The 27,278-nt window shown below is 35.4% G+C and overlaps 1 long non-coding RNA gene and 1 pseudogene across 1 annotated transcript; both read right to left on the bottom strand.

Annotated features, from left to right (window-relative positions):
• Positions 1-5,936: 5,936 nt before the first annotated feature.
• On the bottom strand, positions 5,937-8,464 carry LOC147508796 (O-fucosyltransferase 13-like; annotated as a pseudogene).
• A 5,213-nt stretch (positions 8,465-13,677) lies between these two features.
• On the bottom strand, positions 13,678-15,547 carry LOC147508795 (uncharacterized). The gene is made up of 2 exons (XR_015216443.1): positions 15,439-15,547; positions 13,678-14,346 (listed from the first exon to the last, which is right to left on the bottom strand). It is a non-coding gene; the product is annotated as an uncharacterized LOC147508795 (long non-coding RNA).
• Between the last annotated feature and the right edge of the window lie 11,731 nt (positions 15,548-27,278).

Genomic DNA, 27,278 nt, shown 5'->3' with positions numbered 1-27,278 from the left:
GAGTGGAGAAGAATGAGGTTATAGCCATCAAAATTTTTCGCGTGGGAGATAGAGTAGCTCGCGTGGGAGAGGGTAGGAGTAGCCTTTTTTTTTCTCTTTGTCGGTTTGCAATCACCAGCCATTTTCTTCTTCTTCTTCGTCAGTTTGCAATCACCCAATTCTCTCCGAAAATATCGTATAAATCACACATATCGTGGAAATATCGCGAAATATCAACAAAAATCGTCGATATTTGCACTGGTTTTTATCCAAATTGGTATCGCGATATTTATTTACCCTTCTCTGAAATCTCGATATATATCGCGATATATCGCGATATTTTGTACTATGATGTATACTACCAATCGTAGTACAGTATACTATAATGTGATCCAAGGTAAGGCGCGCGCTTTTTCTGCATGCATTTGGCTTCTTTTTCTACTTCATCCTTCTTTTTTCTCTACTCCAATAACGATTCATACTTGGTCCTCTTCGGCATAGGTCATACTACCAAAGCAACGCTGACCGCTGAGGTTGGTAATGGAGTTTCATAGGATTTTCTTCTTCTTGGGTTTTGAAGATTTGATTTGATAAAAAGGGTATGGTAAAAGATCTACATTGCACAAGAAATTGCTTCTTCGTTTTCGGAAAACACAATTCTGTTTGTATATATCCAACTGATCGTGCAATGCAATTATATTGCCTATGCAGTTTTCTAGCTAGCAATCCTAACTTAATTTCTTTCATATCATACTACATGAATAGGCTCTTACATTCTTAACTTAATTGATGTTATTTTCCGGCAAACCACTGACGTCAATTTCCAGTAGGCAGTGTTATGCTGGCGATCTGGCCTAGAACACAATAATTATTTAGTTTTATTTACTGTTGAAAATTGTCTGCCCTAAATGCATTTTCCCTGTCTGAATCCCAATGGACCTTCCAGTTGCCGCTTCCATGGGTATGCCCTTCAATCACCTTTTCCTAGCCCTTAGGATCAGGGGCGGATCCGGATATTGTTACTCAAGGTGGGCTGCTCATAATAATTTGCACTAATATATATATATATATATATATATATATATATATACTAGTAAACGGGCACGTGCACATGTTGGGAAAGAAAAATTGGAAAAAAGAATAAACGCATGTAAATTAGAATAGTAAATTAAAAAGCTCAATAAAGAAAAAACACTTCAATACGCTAGTTGTATTCTTTGTTCGATTCGATTTTTGATGATGTACCATCATTTTTTTTTTTTTTGGTTTAAATAAGTAAGTAGCTTGGACAGAGAAAGATTTTGTAGCTTGCTTAAAAAATTAATTTTTATTTATTTATTTATCTAGAAACGATTACATTTGGAAACAATTAGAAAAAATCGTTAGACACTGTTAATATTTGGAGTGAATTGAATGTGTAAATAATAGCTTTCCGGAAGATGGTTATGTGGCAAGATTACAATTTAAAAGCTTTCAATATAATGTGGATCTTATTTCATGAGTATGGAAATTGAATGATTCAAATGACACAGTGTTGTTTTTTTCATTCCATCTGTATGGAGGCGACATTAGTTGTATCGCTAGCTAGTTGCATTGTTGAATTCTTACATTGGTTATTGGTCCCCATTATGAAAATGTTATTAACACCCAACTCCACATGCAGAACTTTGACAGGTTTTGGGCTTCAACTTGATTAACATAATGCAATTGAATGTTGGTTATTTGAGAGTCAAATTAAGTGTAATGATTGAGTATGTAGTTAGCAGCAGGTGCAGAGTGCACGATGAAAGAGTGCTTAGGCATTATAAGCGTGATCCATTGTGCATAATCACTATGCTATGCCTAGATGATTATAGAAGCATTTTGTCAAGCGGCAACAATTTGATTATAGAAACACCCATAATACAGACTGGTGTATTGGAAAAAATAGTAGTGTTCTTCGTAAAAAAAAAATTGTTGGACTAGTATTAAAAACTCTAATATTGCTTCCAATAGATAGAATTTCTGTATGTTAGAGGTGCCGTGCTGAATAAAAACCTCATCTACAAATGTCTTAAAACGAGGTTATCTTCTATACATTGGTTTCTTATCATTTAGTACTCTGGAGTCAAAATAAAGAGTCTCTATGTTCAACAAAATTTTCACCATAGATATAACTTGACTATCTTTTGATTCCATGACAAAGAAAATTTAAGGCAACATAAAACAATAGTATAAAAAGTAAGTTTATTTATAGTAGTGCAAAAAATAAACAAACTACATCACACTTACACATGCAAGAAGAAAATAATGAAACTGGAACCTAAGTGTATTGGCAAATCTTTTTTTTTATGCACTTTCTATTCCCTAGCCGCACAACAAAAAAGTAAACAATGGATATTTTCAACTGTTTATGTTTCATATGATGATTTTCGATATAACTATGCCAAAAGTGGGAGGCTCCAAGTTTTTGATGGGAGTTACAGACACTGGAACGAAAGTGAGAGAGGTTACGGTTCCCTTTACGGCTTGAAAGGTTTCATGGTGTTGAAAGAACTCTTCACGTACATGTAAATGATCAATGTATTCTTCATTATAACAATAAAACAATAAAGTTGAAGTATTCAAGATGACAGATGTTGAAGGAGATGGATTTTTTTTTTAACTGCTGTTAGATTTCAGAAGGTCTTTGAGTTATCAAATGAGATGAAGAGTTCGTGTTGTTCAGATGAGTATTTATAGGATTTGAGAACTACGGTTGGTTTTACTTTTGTGAGTTAAAACGTGTAACTTAGCAGCCAGTCTTTGCTTGCAGTGCTGCCAAAATTTTGAACAATTCTTTATCTCTATTGGTGTCTTCAAATGAAATGGGTAAGAAACGAGAGGATAGCTAGATAGGGTGATGTATAAATTTGACTTCTACCTATGTATGTTAACTGCCAATGAAGATGTCGTCTCAAAGGGAATGAATTCTAGTTAAACCAACTTAAGTCCAAAAACATACAATCTAATGAAAACATAGGCATCGCTACTACAAACTAACGATTACATTTTTTTTTTTTTTTTGTGTTAAAATTAGAAGGGAAAAATGTTAGTGGTAAAAAACCAGCAGAGCAGCTTTTAAACTGTTGTTGAAAATTATACAATGAAGCTGATATTTTAAACTGCTTGACCTTTCAAGTCGTTTCAATTGATAGCCGGCCTTTTACAATGAAGAATTCTTAATGAGAGTATGCATATCACATTACTACAAAAGTGACCTATTGATGAACCAAAGTAAAAGAGCTTTCAATTCACCTCAAGTGGTATGTAAGTTGGTTTCTTCGGTTTCCCAACATTAATGCACGGCAGATCGGCATAAAAACGCAACTCAATATTTCGATGTTTAACAAAATAATCATACACCTGCGGATCAAGTTACTTCAATTGAGGTTCATCCCCATTTTCGTCCCTCCTCTGCTTCAATGAGAATCTACAAAGACACATCAAAATATATAAAATGAAGCTTAATCAAGATAGATTATCAAGTACACAACAATATCAAACGGTCTGTACAATTTTCACATTGTTTGATCAAGAAGTTCATAAAATAAAGCTCATTAAGAGCTTGCGTTTGCTGATTGCAAGGAAGCTTACTTAATCCAGCGATTTTGTTCTCCATATTAGAGGGACTTGCCTTTATCCTTAGATTTTTTAGTGTTCTCTTAGCCTGTTAACAAAGACAAAAACCAAAGGCATTAAAGTGGCAAGATACTGTTAACCACTCACCAGATAATGAAAAACAGCCAAGGTTACCTTTGCCCAGTCAATCTGATACGGATCCCTCACATTTTGGTTGGCAATTAGGAAGTCTACTACAAGTCCAGGTTGTACAATCATAGTAGTTTATACATCTACAATTTTAAACTTAATCAATGAAAAATATGAAGTGATAGGAATGAGATACAATAAAGTCCTTTTGACCATTACTCTCAAAAGGATTTTCAACTTAGTTATCCCTGTTTTTTTAAATTGTTGTCAAAAGGCGGGAACCCAAGATTTAACATTGAAATCCAATCAAAAACAGTAATTAGATGCATAACTAATAAACATTCGAACTTAATTACCAACTAATTGGAACAGTCTAGTAAACATATTGAGATTTTTCTATAAAAACTATCACACACAAATTAATATAATAATACTTTAGAGTTCAAAGCAACACAATAAAAAGCAAACCAGGTAACCAACTAACTTAATTGAATGGGATAATAATGGAACAAACAGCGTTAGTGTGGTTATAATCTACTTGGGTTTGCGCCTGAATACTCGCTTTAAACTTTTTCCACAATTACCCAATTACTTTGCCTAAAACTGCTCTACAGACTATTAGCTTTCATAATTCATCTCATGTGTACCCCAAATTCTGATCCAACACATCCAAGTATCAAACACTCTCATATAGCTAAAGCTATATAATTTTAAAGTAAAAATCTTTGTTTATCAATATGTGACCCCAATGAAAGTACCCATTAACATTGAAACTTAGATTACCAAAATGTTCTCTCAATTCCAAACTGAATCCAACATAGAGAGGAAGGATCATCTTACAGTTTTTTTGGGTATAACACCATTATATAGTAGCTAAAATTGTATCTTGGCTGTGTCTCAATTCCAACCGGCGATTACCTGTATCAAGTCATTTAAGGTGGGTCATATCTAAAGCACTTGTCCTCTGGAAGTCACTGGAAATTATATCTAAAGAGTAAAATGAAAGGAACCAATTATTTTGTACATAGAAAGAGAAAGGAATTGAACCTAACCTCTTAGTTATGAGTTTGTCTATGGAGACTGCGGTCATCAGCCAATGTTCTCATATTTGGCAGCATGCACATATTTTCCTCCATGTTTGAAGCTAATATTGTTCACTAACACAGAGAGAGTGAACAATATAATAGCTTCTATTCACAAATAGAGATACATTAAGTAAGCACTTCATACCATAACCGAACAAAATAATTGACACCATTGCACAAAATAAAAATGCAATATTAATTAACTTAAGCATGCAAACTATACACAAAAAACCCATGTATTTGTCGTTTATAAGCTATAGTTTGTGTACAGGCAGATTAAACCTCACTTTTTTAATTAAACATTAGAGAGTAGTACATCTGGAATGTCAATTGATTGATCAAACAATTGACTTTTAAGAAAAAGTTTTTACTCAGCAACAACAGTAAAGATACGACAACTTATGTAGAAACAAACTTGCAACAACCAAATACACTAGTACACCACCAGCATATTCAATCGGATTTAAACTGCACAATGTACAAAAGAAGCCTCTGACCTCTGAAGTTGCAATTGAACTCAAAAGCGAACTATGAATAGAAGTCATATTGATCTTGTTCGGCTCTCTGAATTTAGAAACGACCGGTCTTGGAACTGACGCATGAGATTATCGTACGATTTCCAATCAGCCAACTATCTATTCTCCACTTGCTAAGTGCATGTTTTCCAATGAATCATTATCCTCTTTGAATTTGAAATGCATCCTTTTTATTATGATTTCGAGGTTTGGTCAACAACACTTCGAAGATGGACCCATATTCCTGTCTGGTTAACTTACAATATTTTTCTATAAGTCTTTTCTGTTTAACTAATTCAATTTTAACCCTAAAAAATATTTTCCTTATGGTTACATGAAATCCAACATCAGAAGCATAATGAATCCTTAAAAATAAAATGCATGTTAGAAAAAAAGTAAAACTAAATAATCTTTTAATAAGAAAGGCCATAACAAAGTAGTAGAGTTGCACCTTCAGTTTGGTTTATACACCGGTGATAAGAAAATATAGGCACAAAAAGCTTTATTGAATTAAAGAAGAAATAATAGCACTTGCACAAATAGGTTTGACTTTTGGGAGCTAACTTGTTGTTGATCACGTAATGCTTTGGAGAAAAATATATCTGCTGTAAATAAAAGCCAATCAAGTTCAAAGTTGCCCAAGGGTACCTGCAACAGAAAAGTACCTTAATGTTATTTGGAGTTCATAGTCAACCCAACTATTGACAGACACGTAATAATCCAGTGCAGCTTTTGTGTTCCCATGCATGCGCGTGAAATCCTGACCACTGAGGAGAGAAGATTTAGTATAAACATTAGTGTATACAGATGTTAACCCGTCAATTTCCATGAGACCATCACCAGCAACCAAATAAATAGTTGTGCTCGTCGGAATGGCAAGTGCTTTAAGGATGAAAGCTGTCTCATTTGGGGTCAGGGGGCACTTCCCACGGCTCCTCCAAATATGAGCCATCTCTCGATCCGGGTTTTCGACCCCTTGTGCAGAGCTAATGGCATTTCGAAGGAAAGAGAGAGGCTCGGTACTCACATTGATGTAAGCTACCATGTCGTTCAAAGCATAGGTGAAGGGACAGAAAGGGTTTGGGTATGGCATCCAAAAGCTCGAGCCTTTTTTCTCTAGAGATTCAGTAAGACGAAGAGTTTTGTAACAACCTTGACAAAGAGCAGCCTTGGCATACAATGGATACCTGCAAGATCATTGCAATATTTCTGCGAACACACTCAATACATATGTTTTTGTTTCTTTCAATCGGCCCAAAATAACTACAACAACTAACAAAGGATTCAACAACCAAGACACGAGTCCTTGTGAAAAGATGTGATTTAAGAAACGCCTAACCCTGAAGGACTACCTCAGACGAATCAGCAGATGAAAGAAGTTTCCATGGCCATCTAGCACAATATTTTCTTTTGTCACATGTTTAAGCTTTAGGAGAACTAAAAAACTGAAAGTGGGACTTTAAAACCATTAACCTCTTTTCATATCTTGGTAAGAAGAGGTACAGGTCATAACCGTCGTACAGTATTAGAGACTAACCTTACGTAAAAATTCAAGTTTTTATGGTATAATGACAATCCAAGTGTCAATTAAAACTTTCCAATATGCAAGCACTATAACCAAAAGTGCACTATAGTAATTACATATCTATCAATTCTATCCACAAAGACAGCCAAAAGAAGTGTAAATTTGAATTGAAGCAACTGGTAGTTGAATTGCCAAATGATACCTGTCCCTTCTCTGGCTTGTTGCTGGTGTAATTGAGATGTAACGATGCTCCAAAAGCAAAGGAAGAACGCTTTCAATGTAATCAAAATGGCCTTTTACGTTTCTGCAAAATCCACTTGATTTGGTTCTCTCAATGCTATCTCTTCTGGCACAGTCTTCAAAACCGTAATGTAGTTTTTCATTTCTTGAATGAAGTAGTCAACATCAAAGACATCTGCAAAACCACTATATTGACACTAACAGAAGTCAAGACTTAGGGTACCATAATGTAAATGCAAATACAGAAATAATACACTACTACAATGGCAAAGAATATAAGTGATAGAGTAGTAGACGCACGACTACTAAACAAATATCTAGTCACCCATCAAAAACTATTGTTGACAGTGTTATCAATGCATGAAGAACAACAATAAGCATGTCCAAATGCTAGTTTAAAACCTTAATAACCGTAATTCACATGAGGGGAAAATGTGCTCCAAAAAATGTAAGTCTACCCTTGTGTTTGCCTTACATCTGACAAAAAACGTAAGATGGACCCATATTCCTGTCTGGTTAACTTACAATATTTTTCTATAATTCTTTTATGTTTAACTAATTCAATTTTAACCCTAAAAAATATTTCCCTTTTGGTTACATGAAATCCAACATCAGAAGCATAATGAATCCTTAAAAATAAAATGCATGTTAGAAGAAGAAAAAAAAAAAAAAAAAAAAAAAAAAAAAAAAAAAAAAAAAACTAAATAATCTTTTAATAAAAAAGGCCATGACAGAGTAGTAGAGTTGTACCTTCAATTTGGTTTATACGCCAGTGATAAGAAAATGTAGGCACAAAAAGCTTTATTGAATTAAAGAAGAAATAATAGCACTTGCACAAATAGGTTTGACTTTTGGGAGCTAACCTGTTGCTGATCACGCAATGCTCTGGAGAAAAATATATCTGCTGTAAATAAAAGCCAATCAAGTTCAAAGTTGCCCAAGGGTACCTGCAACAGAAAAGTGCTTTGATGTTATTTGGAGTTCATATTCAACCCAACACTCTCCACATTGATATAAATGTCAAGGAATAGCGATAGATTACATGTGCATATCTTGATAGAGAAATCCTCTCTTTTAACCACTGTGAAGATGCAGCACATCTTTGCAGCCACAATTTGCCAGCCAAGCGCCTGTAGAACACGAAAAATTGAACAGCCAGCAAATGTTTGTTACCAGATGTCGAGCATATATACAGCTAGGATAAAAAGCAATTGGATGATATGGGTACATTTTCAAAAGTTTTTTTAAAAAGTAACATTACCTGGTATTGGCTATCACTGGCATTGCAAGGAATGCTGACACATGGAAAGTCATTCAAAACACTTATCTCGGACTTCAAAGAATGAAGCTTTGGGCATTCAATAACACCAACAGTAGGCCCATGATGTCTGTCATAAGAAATTATGCGTGTTACAAACAGATTGAGCATGTAAGATAAAACATAAAAGCATATCAACAGGCTATGTGAGTCATGATCATATATGTTATCTGCCAAAACAATATTGAAACAATTCAGTGTCTGCACAGTAAGCAAGATTTATTCAAGAATGTGACTTCAAAGATCAACAAAGATAATACCACTGATATCCATTCCTTCCGCACCATGGGAAAAACCACCTAAGTATGCTCACTAGGTGGCATTCCCATATCAGCATCATAAACAAATTGGAGGACAGGGTCAGAAGTATTATGTAGCAAATAAATTTATTGTTTAAAACCGAAATCTACTACAACCCATTGGCTCGAATCCCAAGAAAATGGGAGCAAAAGACTTACATGGGCAGCACCATTGTTGCAAATGGGCAATCATATCATAGACAACTACCAATCAAAATATTGTACACACAACATATATAACATGCACATAAATCTAACAAGCATGATATAAAAGATTTTGAACAATAGAAACCGCAATAAAACTCGACCTTTCTCTTAAAATATGAGTGGGAATATATTAATGACTTGGCTTGGTGTACCAGCCCTTTTAGAGCATGGTCAGAGTGCTCTAACCAAAGTTAATGCTTCCATACTCCATAGACACAGCTGCTCTGTGGGGGGGAAATGATAGAAAATAAAACAATCAAAGCCTAAAATCAAAATCAGCAAGATAAACCAATAAATAAAGTCGAGGGAAAAAAAATTAGAACAGGATGACAGACATGAAAGTGGATAGAAACGATATCGCTGTACTGGACACAATAAAAGAAGACGCGAGGAAATTCAACGCGCAACACATTATTGCTTCAAGTTTTGATGAATTTGAATTAGAGGTTAGTATTCGTATTTATTTATCTTTGGATGCCGAGAGTAATAGTTATTACTTTAGGTACTTGCTAGTTTCGTCACTGTAGTAGTGTAACTCACAGCCAAAGAAAACCAAAAGAAGGCCACAAAGTAACTTGAAAAAGGAAGGATTCAGTGAACAGTCTCTTAGATTCTAAGTTATATAGATTGTCTTTGATCCTATCCCCAAATCTTCTTGGTGTCCTCTTTTCATTTGACAGTGCAGATAGATATTATCTCCAAGCCAGCAAGTGCGTAGTAATTCATCAACTACAATTTATTCACTTGGACCAAACAATAGTTCTAAGGAAGTATCATTCCTAAAACTATAGATTGATGACCATGAATAAAGCAATAATAATAGTTGTGTGCATGGAAGTATCATTGAATGTAATCCCTGGTTGCACCGTTGTACTCTATCTATGACAATATATCAAATCAAAACCCAGTCACCCCCCACGCGCTCATTTTTATCTTTGATCATTATTAGGACACATATAACATAAATCTATGTAGAAATAAAGTTAAGAACATGAAAGCCCAGTAAACCCCGCACGCGCATAGCTTTAGAACATGAAAGATACAACACTTATACGTCGACAACAATCAGCAATATAGATATAATGTATTTTCTTTCCATCGATTATAGAGATTCTAAAAAGAAAATACAATTAAAAGTTGCTTACCCACAATTAGCTATTGGACAGAGGATAGGAAACTGGCGAAAGCAATTATGGAGGTTGATTGACGTGGGAGTTACAGTTTCGTTTTAAACGGGCATCCCTTCTTTTGCTTCAACTGCCTGGTGCAGTCCATTACTCCATCGTCTTCCCTAACATTAGGTAGAACATCAAGCATAGAATCCCTGTTCGACACCATCACGAGAGTGACTTTTGATGTTATATGTGTCAGTAACATAAACACCATTGTTCTAACCTTAGGTAGAACATACAGTAACATAAAAACATTAATTCTAACCTTCCAACCCCTCTTTTGATAGACCCCATTGTTCTGCCACCACACCATTGTTCAGTTTTGAAAGTGCCATATCCATTCCCTAAAAAAATTCGGAAACTAATAATAAGCTACAACAAATATCATATAGCACCAATATAACAGCCAAGAAGGCTGCTTCACATCCGTTCATTATTTGGTCAAATAATTTTTACATTGGATCAACAGAGCATCACCTTTTTTATTTTGTTTTATTTTGATTGCCAACAGAATGACTTGAATGAGAGGAAACCTGAAAACGAAGAAGAACTAAGCAAATATAACCTAAGACCGTGATATTTCCCTTGAGATCTTAGTAAATACTATTTTCGTTTCTAGATACAGAGATGAGAAAGGGAATATGAAAACAAAGATGTCGTCTTCAACAGAAACACCCTACCACAACCAAACACTATAATCAGTTAGATAAGTTTCTGAATGATTAAAAACCTTGACCCACGAACAAACAAACGAGCAACGAGGGATTGAAAAGGAAATTCTATCAAAAGACGAACATTGCTTGGTTACTGTATACCCAGAGTAAATTCTTCATATGTATTTTCTCAATGGAAGATGAAAAGGAAATTAAAATGGGTTAAATGTACAATAGAAAGGAGCGAACCTGTTTTTGAAGAATATGAAGAAGGATTGCCTGCAAATTGGAAACAAAGAATAACAAATTAGGAATTCAGTGAATTAGAATTTGATTAAGAAACTTTAAGAAAAAATAAATCATCAAACTAACCTCATCCATTGCAGTTGCAGAGTATTAAACGTTGGTCAAAAAAATGAGGGAGAGAGGATACGATTATGAAGATGGAGAAATCAGCGAGGGATTGAAGGACACCTTTTTTTTCTTCTGTGAAAGTCGGAGATAGACAAATCTGAAAGAGGGATGATTGGTCATTGCTGAAGGAGATTCGAACTTTTTTGGGAGAGAATAGAGAAGACGAATAGTGCCTTCTGTGAAAGCATAATTTTTTGTTGAAGGACAAATTTACCCTTATATATAAGTTTTGTGAAAATTTTATGGGTGAAACATTCGGGTACCCTTTTGATTTAAAAGTTTGGGGTTAAAACCAATTATACGGGAAGTAATAAACGGCCGCTAGTATATAAGATATGCTAGCTATTTGGCCCGGCCTATGGCCGGACTTGCTACATAGATAGCTAATGACTCGAAAGCCTAAAGTCGACTTGAATAAATAATATATGTATATTGATAGCTAATGATTCATTGCATACTTTGTTTGAAGGGTTTATGTTTTTCTATTTTTTTTTTAAAGGATTGCAAGTTCTCAAACTGTGATCTAGTAAGTATAATGCGGACATTTTTTCTGGCAGATGCATCAGCAGTAGCGAAAGACAAATCGATGTCAATTTCAAATCTAGATGAGAGTCCTACCTTAGCTTTCTCAACTGCTTGACGAAGTATTTGGCCAGCTAACTTGCCGATTGTAGCATCAATCAGCACTCCACAAATAAAAATCAATATAATTACACTTCACAGTCAGAGTAGCAATTAAGACGCGTTCGAAAAGGTCAAGCCAACATTGCACTTGGTGAGGTCTCGACTGGCAGTATCAAAGGAGACAACAATATACCAAAAAAAAAAAAAAAGTGTAAAACCGTTGCCTTCATTCCAAGGCCTAGACTAAGTTACGACAAATTATGGTAGAAACATGTTTTTTGACGTACCACAACTAATTTAAGCCGATTAATCATAATCTCTCAGATAGTTCAATCGATGAGAACTTAACTAAGTACTTGACAATACTATACTAAAAACAAACAATGTATATTTTATCATTAGAGCAAACAATTTAGAACCTAACAATGCAAAGATCTAAGTTTTATAACAATATTACTACTTGATTGAGTAGTAGTATTGTTATCAACTGTCGCGGGGATGAGATGGGAAGATGAAGTGTTGTTTGGGTTTTGGAAAGAAGTGCGGTGGGTTTTAGATAGTGTTTTGTTTGCTGTGAATTCTCAAAAAAAAATAATAATAATAATAAAAATAATAATAATAATAATAATAATAATAATAATAATAATAATAATAATCTCTGTTAGATGTTGTTTCCTGTTTTTTTTTTTTGCCGATTCATTGTTTCATTTTTTTTATCCTGATTCTCGTGGGTAGTTAAAATTTTATTTCTCCTATTTTCTCGTGACTAATTTTGGGTACTTAAAATTTGCTAATGTGGACAGCCTCAGAAGTAATGAAAAGGAACTGCTAAAGACTAACTATTTGGCCCAACCTATGGCCAGATTTGCAATTTTTTAAAATTGACTTTAGGCTAACTATATTTTTCAGTTTATTATTATTATTATTATTTTATGATTAAGTAGAAATGGATATTATAGTAAACATTAAAAAGCATGGATAATATTCCAAATATTTATATATATATATATATATATATATAAATATATAATATTCGTGGTTGTTATGCATGATTATTTGTGGCTGTTTTGGGTTTTAATTGATATTTCATGACATCAACAACAACAAAAAATGATATAAAGGGACAGACTCCTGTAAATTGAGAGTTTACACTTCAATGATATTAAAGTAAACAAATTAGCAAAGGCATAAAGCACTTATTGTTATTGAACCTTTCCTTGAGTTGGTGTCGGGGGGAGGGTATACAATGACAATTTGGCCGCTTATGAGCTTGCTATTGTGAAGAGTCAACTGAAGCTCCACGTCATCGGACCACCACTGCACCAACCCATGAGCGTCAAGAAACTTCTGTTTTCCCTTGGACATCACAAAAAGCTTTGCAGCAGCTTGACCATGAGAGGGATTGGTGTTTTCCTTATTAGAGTCATCGGCTGCTTTGGCATGGACATTAGGATTCCCTGCTGGTTCATTATAGTAGCAACATATGTTATTGACATATAGATGTGGAACCCATTTTCCACACAAGCTAGAATTGCAGGCTTCTCCTCATAGTTGCTCCGACTCCCAGCACTGGAGGGAAGAATAGATTTGAATCTTTTCCAAGCAAAGCCGGCTTTCTCTCCAATAGATCTTAGGTTCATAGCTATGTAACAGAAGGTGGGTTGGACAAGTGTGTCTCCACGAATACTCCTTGTTTGCAGGGGCGGATCTATGAGTTGGCTGACCCGGGCTGTAGCCCCCCCTAACTTTGCTCAAAACCCAAAAGTACAGTGGTAACTATTCACAAAAAAAAAAAAAAAAAAAAAAAAAAAAAAAAAAAGTGAGAATTAGTGTTAGTAGCCCCCCCTATTGTTGAATCCTGCATCCGCCCCTGCTTGTTTGGCTAGCGTCTTACCCACTTGGAGAGCAAAGCCAGCCCCTAATGAATGTCCTGCAATGCATACATTAGTACTTCCATACTTTTCTACTATCAATTTGAGAGCTTCAAGTGTTGTGCTAAATCTTACAGAACTTTTCAAGCTTTCCCAAGCTAGGAAACGAAGGTCATCCTCGATATCTCTTCTAATGGTTGGGTCCTTCAGTAACGTTCCTCTGAGAGCTAGAACAGCCCTTGGTGTACCACTGGGTCTCATTAGGATGAAATCAGACAGAGCAGCAGAGCGGTCCCATTCTAACCTTGAGTGCCGGATATCTGTAGAGTATTTGTGATTGTCTCCTGAGTGAAGCACTACCAACAACACTCCCAGGTGGAAGCTCTGCTAAAGAAGCTGCACTCAAGGAAATGAATGCATCTCGAACATCCTCCCGGGGAAGGTTGCAAGGCAAAATAGTACCATTTGGTAAATATGTAGGTACATCTTTCATGGAGTGAACAACAATATCAATATCACTATTTAAAAGTGCCTCATCTATTTCTTTTGTAAAAAGTCATTTACCACCTATATATGCAGGGGGCTGATCCAAGATTTTGTCACCAGTTGTTTTTATTATTACAATATCAATGGCCCCTTCTTCAGCCAATTCTGAATGCAAAGCAATGAGCTTTGCTCGTGTTTCGTAAGCCTGCGCAAGTGCAAGTGGGATGTCCTACATAAGGAACAAAATGAATTCATCCAAAATGCATATGCAGTGTAAATCGACCAAATGCCCAAAAACAATAAGTAGCTAAAATATTTACAACAATAAGTGTAAATGGGCTGACACCAAAAACAATAATTGCTAGGAAAAAATGAGCACATTCAGTAAAAAAGAAAGGAGTTACACCACTACCTGATAAGTAAAATTACTCAGAAAAAACATGAAGACGAAATTACTCAAAAAAAAACATGAATAAAATTCCAGAGTGCTAAAACACATCATAACAAAAATGTGTCGTGTATTTGAATTTGCTGGAAACAACTTAATGTACAACCTTTCTGATTCTTGAGCTTATCATTCCACACCAAAATAACTAAACAAAGAAGTCGTTCGAGTAGAACAAATCCATTACTACAATCACCGTCAACCGCAATTGATATATCAATATCAAAAGGAAAGGGTTTTGGATCATCTACAACAAATGAGATTTTAGAGTAAAGCTCAGATTTGAGAGTGGAGACTGGTGCACAGAGAGGAAAGAGTGTGGTTCAATTGATTAAAAGAAACTATAACACTCATGGATGCCAACTAAAACTTTGGCATATGCCTGATGTTGCTGCCAATATAAGTTGCATACTGCATAAGTAGAACTACTTATCGTTTCCCTAGCCATGCCCCATGAAACCCCATCAACAGCATGGGTTCTAGGAAAAACTTCGGTGATCGAGTGATTAACTCTTACTGTGTTACAACACCAAAATTTTAAACAACAGCATACAGACTACTTGTTTTCCACATTCTAGCAATGGTTTGTAAGTTCATATGGAACAATGGAAGGATTCCAGAAAAATTAGGCACACACAACTAAAATGTGATTAAAGGAAAAGGAAACACTTTCTATTTAGGCACACCCTCTATTAGTCTCTATTCCTTGATTACGGCTCAACAAAAAGTTCTACCAGAATGCGCAGATTAACAGACTCAATTTTGACCTCTTCTCAACTCTTTGCACAACGCACAGAGTACAATAATAGTACATAAATTGGATTTTAAAATCTGATGTGTCAGTCTTAGAGAAAATATCTGACCGTGAATGTATACCTATCCGCTGAAACGATTATACCAGGAAACCAAGATTCAAACTACTGTTCTCTTTTCAACACTTCCACCTCATTTCCTTTTTTGAACTTCATGGTTTCACTTATGCTTAATCATGTTTAGAGCAAATAAATCGCAATTAAAACGACAACTATACGACCTACTTTGATCCAAACGTAGAATAAACTTAGAGATGAGTCAGTTTAATTTGAGAGCCTAGAAAATCTAAAAATACATACAGACATAATGTAGAATCCTACTAAACTTTTAGCCCATTCTAACAAATACCCACCATCCAATTCATTGCAATAGTAAAAAAAATCAACGAAAAAAATAAGACCAATACATAAAGCATTTTTATTTGGACTATAGATACCATTTAACAGTATTGGATTAACATAAAAAGGCTAAAAAAAAATTGTTAATATAAAGTTCACCCGTTTCATCATACCAAATCCCTCGCACAATCGAATAAAAGATCTAATCGATGGCAAACATAACATAATAAGTGAACAGTAAAACAAAATACCATCTTCCCACTCAACGTATACTGACTTTTTATTGTAAAGCATCCTAGTTGCTAAAAGAAATAACTGTAGCAAACCTGCTTTTGCATGAGAGACTATGAATAAAAGAATCCACCATTAAGATGATGAGAGAAAAAAAATAATGATGAAAGTTAATGAAACTGACCTGAGTTTAATCAGAAGAGTAAAGTGGGGGTTCAAAACAGATTGAAGGGTTGCTTTGCTTTGGTAAAGACCACAATCTTGCCTATGAATGGCGTGCTGCTGTTTTCCTGGAATAGCCTTTGAAAGACCCTCAATATGAACTACAGCACCTCCAACCTCATCAATTAGATTTGCAATGGCACCCTCTCTTACATCCCTCTTTTGGTGGTCTGCACTCTCTAGGAAGAATGTCACCAAGAAGCATGGAACCCATCTAACCAATGAGCGTTAGGGCTGTGTTTTCAAAACTGTTCGGGCTGACACCCTGAAAATCCCTTGTCTTAGGAAGCCATATCATCTTTTTTGACATCGTTTAATTTTAGAAGAAGAGAAGAATAAGAGAGGGTTTGGAGAGATGAATTTTTTTTTTGGAGAGTTGGGAGTGTTTTGTAGAATTGAAAAAAAAAAGTATAGAAAGATGTTTTTATCTATTTTGGGTTACGAACAATTGAAATCACCAAAAAATGGCGTAGAATTCATTTTTTTATGTAAAATCTGATGTGTCAATCTTAGAGAAAAAAGGGGGGCTAACGTGGGTCACTAGGAGCATTTTCCACTACTAAGTATTAATGATCTTTGATATATACGCAATCCTACATATCTACATAATGAACTAAAAACTAATTTTCTGGAGATGTGATCTCTACAACATGGAGATCATCTCCACAAAAAATCAGCTCCTTTGAACATTTCAAACCCTACCAAAAATTGAGTTCAAATTAGAAATTTATCTGATGGTCCAGAATTTTAACACTCTTTTGACACTCTTTTGACAAGACTAGACATATCCGATTGAGGTGATTTTTTGTGGAGATACTATCCATAGTAGGTAAGTCATCTCTACCAAAAATCAACCCTTAGTTCAATATGCAAATCTGCTTTTAGAATACATATGTCAATTTAGTATGCCAATTTTATATGTCGATGTCGATATATATATATATATATATATATATATATATATATATATATATATATATATATATATATATATATATATCGAAGGGCCGACTAGGTAGACAACAAAATTTCGGCCGTTGGGTCAAAACAAATCAGATCAAGTTTAAAACACAAAATTTCAAAATTGAACAAAAAAATTACGATATTTCAGTTCTCACAAAATACGAAATTACAAAATTTCCTCCCAGTAAACAACAAACTCACGATCACGAGGGTTTTGAATTCTCCAAATTCATACAAACTCAACAAACAACAAATCATCAACAAAATCAAAACCACTGAAAAATCCAAAATCAAACCCAAAAATCCAAATTTCATGGGAGAAGCAGTTTGTGGATATCAATTTCAATTGTATATGGTATGTTGAATTTCAGTTGTTAGCTTTGCCTTTTCACTTGTTAGCTAGTATTTGAACTCAAACCCAAAATTTTTAAATGGAGTTAATGGGAGATAATGTAATAATCAGTATCGACAATGACGTAGTTGTTTTTTTTGCACGCAAATAAGGAATTTTATTAGAAAGAAGAGAAAATGAGGTACATCCCTTTACACCGAAGTTACTCAAACCTATAATAAGTCCTAAAAGGACTTTCTATATTGGTTACAAAGTCAGGCCTACTCAAACCCCATGAAATGGTTCCTAAAGGCATTAAAGAGCCCTTCTTGGCTGCTGAGTCAGCTCCAAAATTGCCCTCTCTCCAGATATGTGAGACTTTAAGCTCTTGTAAGTTCCTGGTTGCATGCTTCCAATGGGCTCTAAGTGACCATGGTATGTCATTCCCTGAGAATGCCGTGACCGCCGCCTGTGAGTCCGCCTCTATCCATATTCTATTCTAGTTCATATCTTTAGCTTTCTCCACTGCGTAGACAATAGCTGTGCACTCAGCTTGAAAAGAGGTAACTTCACCGAGCCCAACTGCTAGAACCCCCATGATTGCTAAGTCTTTGTTTCTGAAAATTACGCCAGCACCCCCTCTAGTTGGGATGCCCTGAACTGACCCGTCAGTGTTACATTTGATGACCGAGCCCATAGGTGGATACCAATGTACTTCTTTGATACCTTGGAGTGGGGTGCCTTTGCTCTTCACTTGGAGTCTGCTGAGAATTCGGAGGTCCTGGACACTATTATACATTCTGCCCTTGGAAAGCAGATGTGTCACTCTAATTCCCTGCACTATAGACTTCTTCATATGACAAAAGTTAATTGGAAGATCATCGAAGTGAATTTTGTTGCGAGTTTTCCAGATTTGCACCATAAGGTGAACAACAGCCGCATTCCAGAGGTCTTGGACAATGACGTAGTTGTTGGGTCTTCGTCAAATAAATCCCCGGACAGAGAAACACATAAACTAGTTGCTCCATTTGTATGTATGGTTTTTAGTATTGTTTACGACACACAGACTTACTACAAACAGTATGGTCAACAAGAGGGATTTGAGACTCGTGTTCGGTCGACAGATCGGAAAACCGGTATGGATTTGGCAAGTTTGTTTAATAGTTTGTTCACGTGAAGGGATCCATAACAAGATAGAAGTGGGAGAAGTGGGTGTTTCTAGAAATACTAGTACTATCAAGTGTAGTTGCCCTGCTAGAATGCGTGTTACAAAAAGAAAACATGAAGATATATACTGTGTAAGCTGCGTTGAAAATGACCATAGTCATGGTTTGGTTAGTCAAGCAAAAATAAATTGCATGAGATCGAATAAAAATATTCCTAAAGCAGCAAAGAAGTTTATTGAGATTTTTGGTGAAAATAGTTTACCTGTCGGTAAAGTTGCAACTGTTTTTAGTGGGGAAGAAGTTGGGTTTACAAAGAAGGATTGTTGGAACCATCATTATGGTTTGACTAGAAAAATGCCTAAAAAAGATGATGCAACTATCGTGCTTAAATATTTTATGCAGAAGAGTGCATGTGATCCCCTATTTTACTACGTTATTGATCTAGATCAAAATGGGACTGCAATAAACTTTTTCTGGGTTGATGGGAGGTCTCGAGTGCAGTATGAGTATTTCGGAGATGTTATCTCTTTTTATACCACATATCGTATGAATGCATACTATATGCCTTTTGCCCCTTTTACTGGAGTCAATCATCATATGCAGTCGATTCAGTTTGGTTGCGCGTTGTTACTTGATGAGACAGAAGATACATTCATATAGTTGTTTAAGGCCTGGCTTGCATCCATGGGTGGTCGTGCGCCAACTGCAATCATCACTGACCAGGATAGAGCGATGACTACAACCACCACAAAAGTGTTCCCTGATACTCGTCATTGTTACTGTCTTTGGCATATTATACAAAAATTTCAAGAGAAGCTGTCTTTTACTAAAATTGAGACACTGGTAACTGACCTGAAAAATATTATTTCTTACTCGTATAAGATTGCTGATTTTGAAAGAAGATGGTGTACAATAATAGAGAAGAATGAGTTGTTTGAAAATCCTTGGTTGACATAAATGTATAATATGCAGGAGAAATAGGTTCCTTGTTATCTCAGTGACACATTTTTTGCTGGCATGCATACGACTGGGAGGAGTGAATCGATGAATTCTCATTACGACCAATTCATAAATTCGAGCACTATGTTGATGGAGTTTGTACATGGTAATGAGAGATCTTTGACTTTGATTGCTAGGAATGAAAGAGATGCTGATTACCACACTGAGCATAGTTCACGAATTGTGGCTAAAGATGCTTTCCTCCTTATGCATGTTGCGAAAGTCTATACGATTAATGCATTTAATAAATAAGGCAAAGATGGAGTACAAATTTGATGGGGACGAGATTGTCAACAATAGAACCGAAAGCTACATGGTGAAATTCATAGACCCGCAGAAGAAGTCCATTTGGAAAGTAAGTTTCAATAGAGGAACCTTAGAGGGAGACTGTGAATGTAAGCATTTTTTAGTTTATGGGGTTACTTTGTGGTCACATGTTAAAGCTTTTTTAGCGTTACGAGATCGAAGACATTCCAAGGCATTTTTTTTTTAAGCGGTGGATGCAAAAGGCAAACACGTATAGAGCGGAGTTTCATACTGGATTAGTGGCCAGCCATGAAAACCATGAACTTTTGAGAGTGGCTCATCAAGGTTTCTTCTCAAGTGGCTTACGATGCGGGGAATAGTGTTGAGGCTTATTCATATTTTATAGAAAAGATGGATGAAATGGCTAAGCATGTTTCAACATTGAATAATACTTCCAACAAAGGAGACGAAGATAATGAAGATGATATAGCTGAAGAGCCTTTGGTTGATACCTCACAGCTTATGATTGTGATATTAATGTTTAATTTGATATCGGTTTAGTGTTTAATGTTATTTGATTTATTTTAATGTTTAATTTGATATAAAAAATTATTTGATTTTGACTTCCAAATCTTTATTTCATATATTGATTTTGAATCCCAACATTTCTCAAACAAAAGGGAGAAAGAAGAAAACGGAGAGATGGAAATCCCCAAAGGGATAGCCCTAAACAATCTAGGAAGAATATGTAGAAACTGTGGAAAGATTGCTAACCATGACTCAAGAAATTGTCCGAAGAAAAATAAGACATAATTTGTGAAAGGTAAGTATTTTTGGTTGCTAGGTTGCTTGGTTTGTTGGTTAATACGTACTCTATGATATGTTAGAGGGGTGCACATGCTTTGTGCATTTTGGTATTTTTCTAACCCTCTACTTGATATATGAAAGTGATTATGTTGTGGTTGTGATCCTTCGATGCTTCTGAAGAATTTATTCTTTGCCATTTTGTGTAAACTGATCCTTCGACCCTTCGATGCTTACAGTAGCTTTGGATTGAATCTTGCAGTGCTTTTACTTGTTGGGAAGACTTCAGCACTTACAATGAATGTAGCTGGTGTTGTGAAGGATTGGTTATTGATACAAGCTAAGTTCTATCAGAGTTAAGGGTGTGTTCTGTCAGAGTTTTCAGTTCTGTCAGAGTTTTTAGTTTCAAATCTGTTAGAGTTAAGGGTGTGTAATAGCAAATCCAATTTCGAATTTTGTATTGATGACCATACTATTGCATTTGGTATTTTGTATTTTGTATTTTGTATTGGCTGTCAGAGTTTTGGTGCAAGTTTTGGTTGTCCGAGTTTTGTATGATGTGTTTGTATCTCTGCAAGTTTTGTATCTCTACATACATAATTATTTTTAGTGCAGAGATCGGTCCAAGCCCAACTCAATAAGCTAAAATTGATAAGAACAAGTTTTGTCAGAGAATCAATAAGATGTAGCAAGTTCTGTCAGAGAATATAGAAGTTCTGTCAGAGTTTATTTTGGTTATTTCTGTCAGAGTTTATTTCTCTTGATGGTACACACCCGACTTACAGGCATGAGAAGCTAGCCTTTAAAGAGCAAGCCAGTTCCTTTTAGTGCCTAGCCAAGATGAACTCCCCTAAATGGGCATACGCATTGGTTGGATCACCTGGAAGTTTGCAGCTAAAGGAATTTGATCACAATCGTCTGAGACAAATTTTAACCAACACCCAATATCTATCTATCACAAATTCACAAGAAGCTCGATCAACCATATAATTAAGAAAAAAATATACTGGGGGCATACCAACAAACTAATTCACAAGAAACGCAAGTGTTTTTATACATGAAAAGATGATGGTAACAAAAGGTTGAGTAATTCTCTCAATTCTTAGTTTTGCTCAGTATCAAGGATCTCAAGAGCATAGATACAGAATTGCAGTACAGTTTAAATGGTGAATAGAGTTTCCAAAAGTACAAACTATTTAAGTAGCAATGGTTCTTTTCTCCATTTAGTACAGACCAAAGAGAAAGATTCCATTTATTTCTTTGCTAACAGCTTCTTAGGCAGCATCTCTGAAGGAGTAGTCTTGAGCAGGAAGTAGGGCTGGAAATGGTACGGGATTCAACCCGAATCCGACCATATCCGAATCCATTTTAACGGATATGGTTTCTATGTTTGTGACTAGAATCCAACCCGAATCCGAACCATTTTAACAAGATTCATAATTTGATGCCTAAAAATTAATTTATATGGTACATTTATATATGAAAATCATTAAAATAGTGTATTTTTTGTGTTTTTTAATGGATATGGATATCCGAAACCCGACCCAAAACCCGATGGATCCTAATATGGTAAAGAGGTTTGACTCGAAACCCAACCTGAACCTGCTCCATTTCTAGCCCTAGCAGGAAGAGCCTGGCAGCACACTCTGGCAAAATACCCCCACATTTCAATCCGCGTGCTTGCAACTCTACTTTTAGCCTTTCCATGCCAAGCACCTTTATCCAACTACTAAAGACAAAAAAAAACTAAACATTATCCCTAAGACCTAAACCACCAATCAAGATTTCAGCACCTTTATCCATCTTCTTCGGCAACAAAACATTATGAATATTAGGCAACACCCTACCAGCAGCAATAGTTACCCTAGCAAGCAATTTCCCTAATTCATCATCATTCCTAACTACCAACAACACAGAAAATAGCAATAAGGATAATAACAATACCAATAATAACAAAAATAATAATAACGATAACGATAACAATAACAATAACAAAAATAATAATAACGATAACAATAACAATAACAATAACAATAACAATAATAAACGATAGCAAGTCAATAACTTGTTGTTAATATAACTGAAACAATATTTTTAAGTATAAATATGGCTAACAAAGCAAGCCATTCATTAGTTGAATCATCTGTAAATAAACACTAAACCGCCATAGATACACACCATAAGGTAAAATTCCTAATATGATTTCAAGTAATATTGGCATGTGCAGTTTTAAGTTTAGAGCTTGTTACTGTATACATAGGCACACAAATATGAACACACAAAAACACAACAAGAAGAAAAATTAAATTAAGTGACATTGAACACACAACTTACCTATCAATAACAACTAGTTTCCAAAATACTCGAAAAGCCAGGGAACATAACAAAGTTGGAGCTTTGCTCTACATCTCTCATATTTCATTCGTTCTCCAATTTCAGTTTGTCTAAACCACTTCAATAACATAAGGGGCTACAAACTCAGTTCTTGCAAACAAGACTAACTTACAAACGATTACATTTTGCAAACTCCATTCTTACAAACAAACGAAAAAGGGTTTCAGGATATAACATAAATGCAAACCTTAGCAAATTCTACGATCAACTCACGAAATCTTTGGTGTTTTCCTACATGTAACCAAGAGGCGAATGTAACAAATGAAATATAAATTCTAGAAATCAAAAATATAATGAGAACCATTGCAAACTTTACCTTCTTAGATAAGGCATTAGAAAATGCTCTTTGCCCAATCTACACGTAACCACCTTAACTAGGAGAATAACACCTTAACTAGATACTTAATCAAACACATAACCACTAAGATAAGACAAACTAACAACAATTTAAATATTATATGAATGCCGATAAAATTAATCTCTGAATTAGTCGTTATTCTCCTTGCGTAAATAGAAACCGGACTCTCAGTCGAAGCTGGAGTAGCAGAACAATAATTTGATTCGATAATCGACGACGAACAGCTTCCATAATTGTCCTCGTTATCATTCCACTTGAAGAAAGTATATCTCATTTCCCTCGGAAGACAATCCGAATGTTTCTCACAGACGATGAAACGCTGTCCAGGATTCGCCGATGTTCTTGAAATTCTCTTAAATAATGCACTTCCATATATTGGGGACCCCATTTCTTGATGGAATTTCACTATTTATTAAAGAGATAAAAAAAAAATAATCAAATGAAAAAACAATTAAAAAAAAAAAAGCACTAAGGCAAAGCGTCTATTAATGTGTATATCATCTTCTTTACACTAAAATTCCTTTTCCTCGCTTCATCATCACCAAGTGTTACACTCTGCCAGATATGATTGAAAGGAGTGAAAGATCAAATTAAGCTACATATGTGATTGTCATAAAAATAACATCTCTTTTCTTGACAATGAAAGCACAATATCCATTTCAATAAATAAGTAATCTAATGAAAGGATCAGCAAAGTGTCCAAACAAATTTTCTATTTTCTATTTTGAAATCACAATCAAAAACAAAATGAAACCCATCACAAATTTCGAACTAATCGAACTAAAAACAAGAAATTCTTACCAGATAAATTAAATTAAGAATCAAGCACAAAGTGTGAGCGAGATGATTTTGGAGAGAGGAATAGGTGAGAGAAAGAGCGAGTCAGAGGAAACCCAAATCCTTCGTAATTTCGTATTTTGTGAGAATTGAAATATTGTATTTTTTGGGTTCAATTTTGAAATTTCATGTTTTAATCTTAATCTGATTTGTTTTGATCCAAAGGCTGAAATTTTGTTGTTTGGATGATGTCCGAAATTTTGTTGTCTACCTAGCCGGCCTGTATATATATATTGGGTAAATTCTATACTATTGGTAAGGATGCCCTGTCTAGCACTTAAGGATGTGTTAAGTTTGTTTACCCACTTAAGGATGGAAAGGAAATGAAAATTCTTGTATGGTCAACATTTTTCATAAGCTTGGTATGTTTGTTTGCTATGGAAAGAAAAATAATGGAAACAAAACTATGGAAAGGAAAAACTTTTTGAATCCGTGGCTCAACCCTCAGATTTAAGAGGAAAGAAAAAAGAAAAAAGTAGTAAATCCCGGTACTAGTTGAGGAATCCACAATGTTGTACATATGTTTGCTTGGCATTTCTCTTCATCTCCATAATCTCTTAGTATAATTAGTCTCTTAATTATATCACTACACAAGCTCTCTCGATGGTAGGTTGGTAACCTCTCCATAGGACTGCCTTGTAAATCAATTTAAGATGGTGAATTGTATGACTGGATTTAGTTTATCAATCATTACGTTACTCTATGTTTAGACTTCAGACAATAAATCCACTTCAATGTTGGATATGAGTGTTATTTTAAAACTTAAAATATACTAACATAGCAAAATGGAGAAAATTCACTATTATATGACTCTATGTAGTTTAATTTTTATCGGTAGTTAATCGGTCTAGGAGCGCATAGCGATTATGCCTAGTAATCAAAATTATTCAGGGATGATTATGCCTAGTAATGGAAATTATTCGGGGATTAATCAGGAACTTAACGAGTGATTATATATCCCATTATCCCGAATACAATATTTTCCCTCCCCACCACACATGCCACATATAACACTCACACTATAAATTGCTTTTGTAAGGTTTTATATATATACGTTTTCTTGCCTTTGTTTATACTCCTTAGTGTTGGCATAGATGTAGACCTACAATACTCATTGTCGGTCCTCACTTTGGCTCCTCTCATGCCCACTGCAGTGCAGTATTCTAGTCAGTTTCAAGACTAACATGACCAACGAGGTGTTACCATATATTCAAGAGAGCAGAAAACTTGAACCTTGGCGACTGCATGGGTCATATATGTTAAGTGTAATACCCCATGGGGGTATACTGAAAAAGCGCCTATCCCGTGGGGAGAGGTTATGTCAGGTATCTGGAAAGACACCTAGTCCTTGGGGTGACGATTGAGCCAAATATGCATTTTACCATCTAGGAAGTTGTTCAATATCTGGGGATTTAGTAATTGATCTACTAAATCCTAATGTCGAGGCTTTTTCCGGAATGTTTGGCTACGGATTCCGTGGAAACTCCGTAGTTAAGTGTGCTTCGGTGTGAGTAATCCAAGGATGGGTGACCTCCTGGGAAGTAGATGTCCGAAGTTAAAACCTCATATTGTTGGATGTCCTCAGTGACTAAGTGAGGGTAATATCGACGTCGTAGGATGCAACGAATCGTTACATTAAGTTCAACGATGATAATTGTCAATAGGCCTAAATATGTAGTGTAGATGTTGGTTAATTTGGTACTCCGACCTGATGATTTGTTGGATAGGGAATGGCTACACTCTTCTTGGGATAATAGTTGCCTACGTATCAAGTTTTTCAAGGTAAACTTGAATCAAACCTTACGTAGTTCATCTCTCTCTATTTATAGATGTGTGCTTGAACTGTTGTGGATTGCAGATCCACCTTGTATGCTATCTTGATGACTCGTCATTAATGTGTTGTTACAAAGTTAATGTTTCCTTGATTGTGGCGTTGATTGAGCTCCAAGATTGTACTAGTTGATATTTTTCATGAATGGTTGTAACTGCTGCTGGTGACGACCTGGGTGTTTGGTCGTTGGTACGATCTGATGTTGTGGGACAAGCTGAAGTAAGGCGTCCTGCCATGTGGACACGTGCTCTGTAGTGTAAAACAGAGGGTACTTACACAGCCCCCTTTATTTTTTATTCGTTCTTTGGACAGTTATGTGGAAGGAGAATGATAAGAGCCCAAAACTGTAGTTTTTAACCCTGTAACAGTCATACTTTTAGACTAATTATGTGAGTAATAATTAAGAGTTAATACTGATTACGTGTTTTTATGCATTTCAGGTTTCAAAGTCCATTATGTGCAGAAATGTGCCACTTTAGCGAGATAAAGGAGCAAAGGTCGGTTGCTGAGGAGTTCTGTGATTAAAGGCCAAGATTCAAGAAGACAAAGCCTTTCTAAAGCCCGGTCAAAGCTGAAAAGTCAAAGTCAACGCGCGTAAAACGAAAACACAAGTCAGCAGAACTTCCGAAGGCCGTATCTTTGGACTCAGACCTTGGAATTGGGTCTACCTTATGTCAGAACGACCGGCTCGGAAAGAGATTTCCAATGGTCTAAGCCTTGGCCCAATCAGAAGAGCAGAAGTGGACGAAAAGTCTGCCGAAGCCAACCACAGCTGAAGAGGCCTTTTTGGACTGAAAGTATTGGGTTTTGGGCCTGATTCTCTGGCCCAAAATATGGCTCCAAGCCCATGCACGATTTTTGGATCTGAACATATAAAAACAAAAGCTTAGCTCTTTGTTAATGGTAGCTAGTTAAACCTAAAACTATAGATAATTCTAGATCTAGTTTTCATTAATTAAATTAAGTTTAGTTTAAATTCAATTCTTGTTTTAGATTAAACTCTTAGAATCATTGTTCTTCATTAGTTTGATAAATAAAATAGTTAGTTTGTCAATTTCAATTTTTGTCATTTACAATTGTTTAGATCTAAATTCATTTATTACTTGTTATTCATTTCCTAGTTATTACTTAAGATTTCAATTATTGTTTAGATAAATTGCATAAAGATAGAATTTTTATATGA

The sequence above is a fragment of the Coptis chinensis genome, chromosome 3 (genome assembly GCF_015680905.1).
Source record: "Coptis chinensis isolate HL-2020 chromosome 3, ASM1568090v1, whole genome shotgun sequence".
NCBI lineage: Eukaryota > Viridiplantae > Streptophyta > Magnoliopsida > Ranunculales > Ranunculaceae > Coptis > Coptis chinensis.
This window is presented reverse-complemented; position numbering and strand designations above follow the sequence as displayed.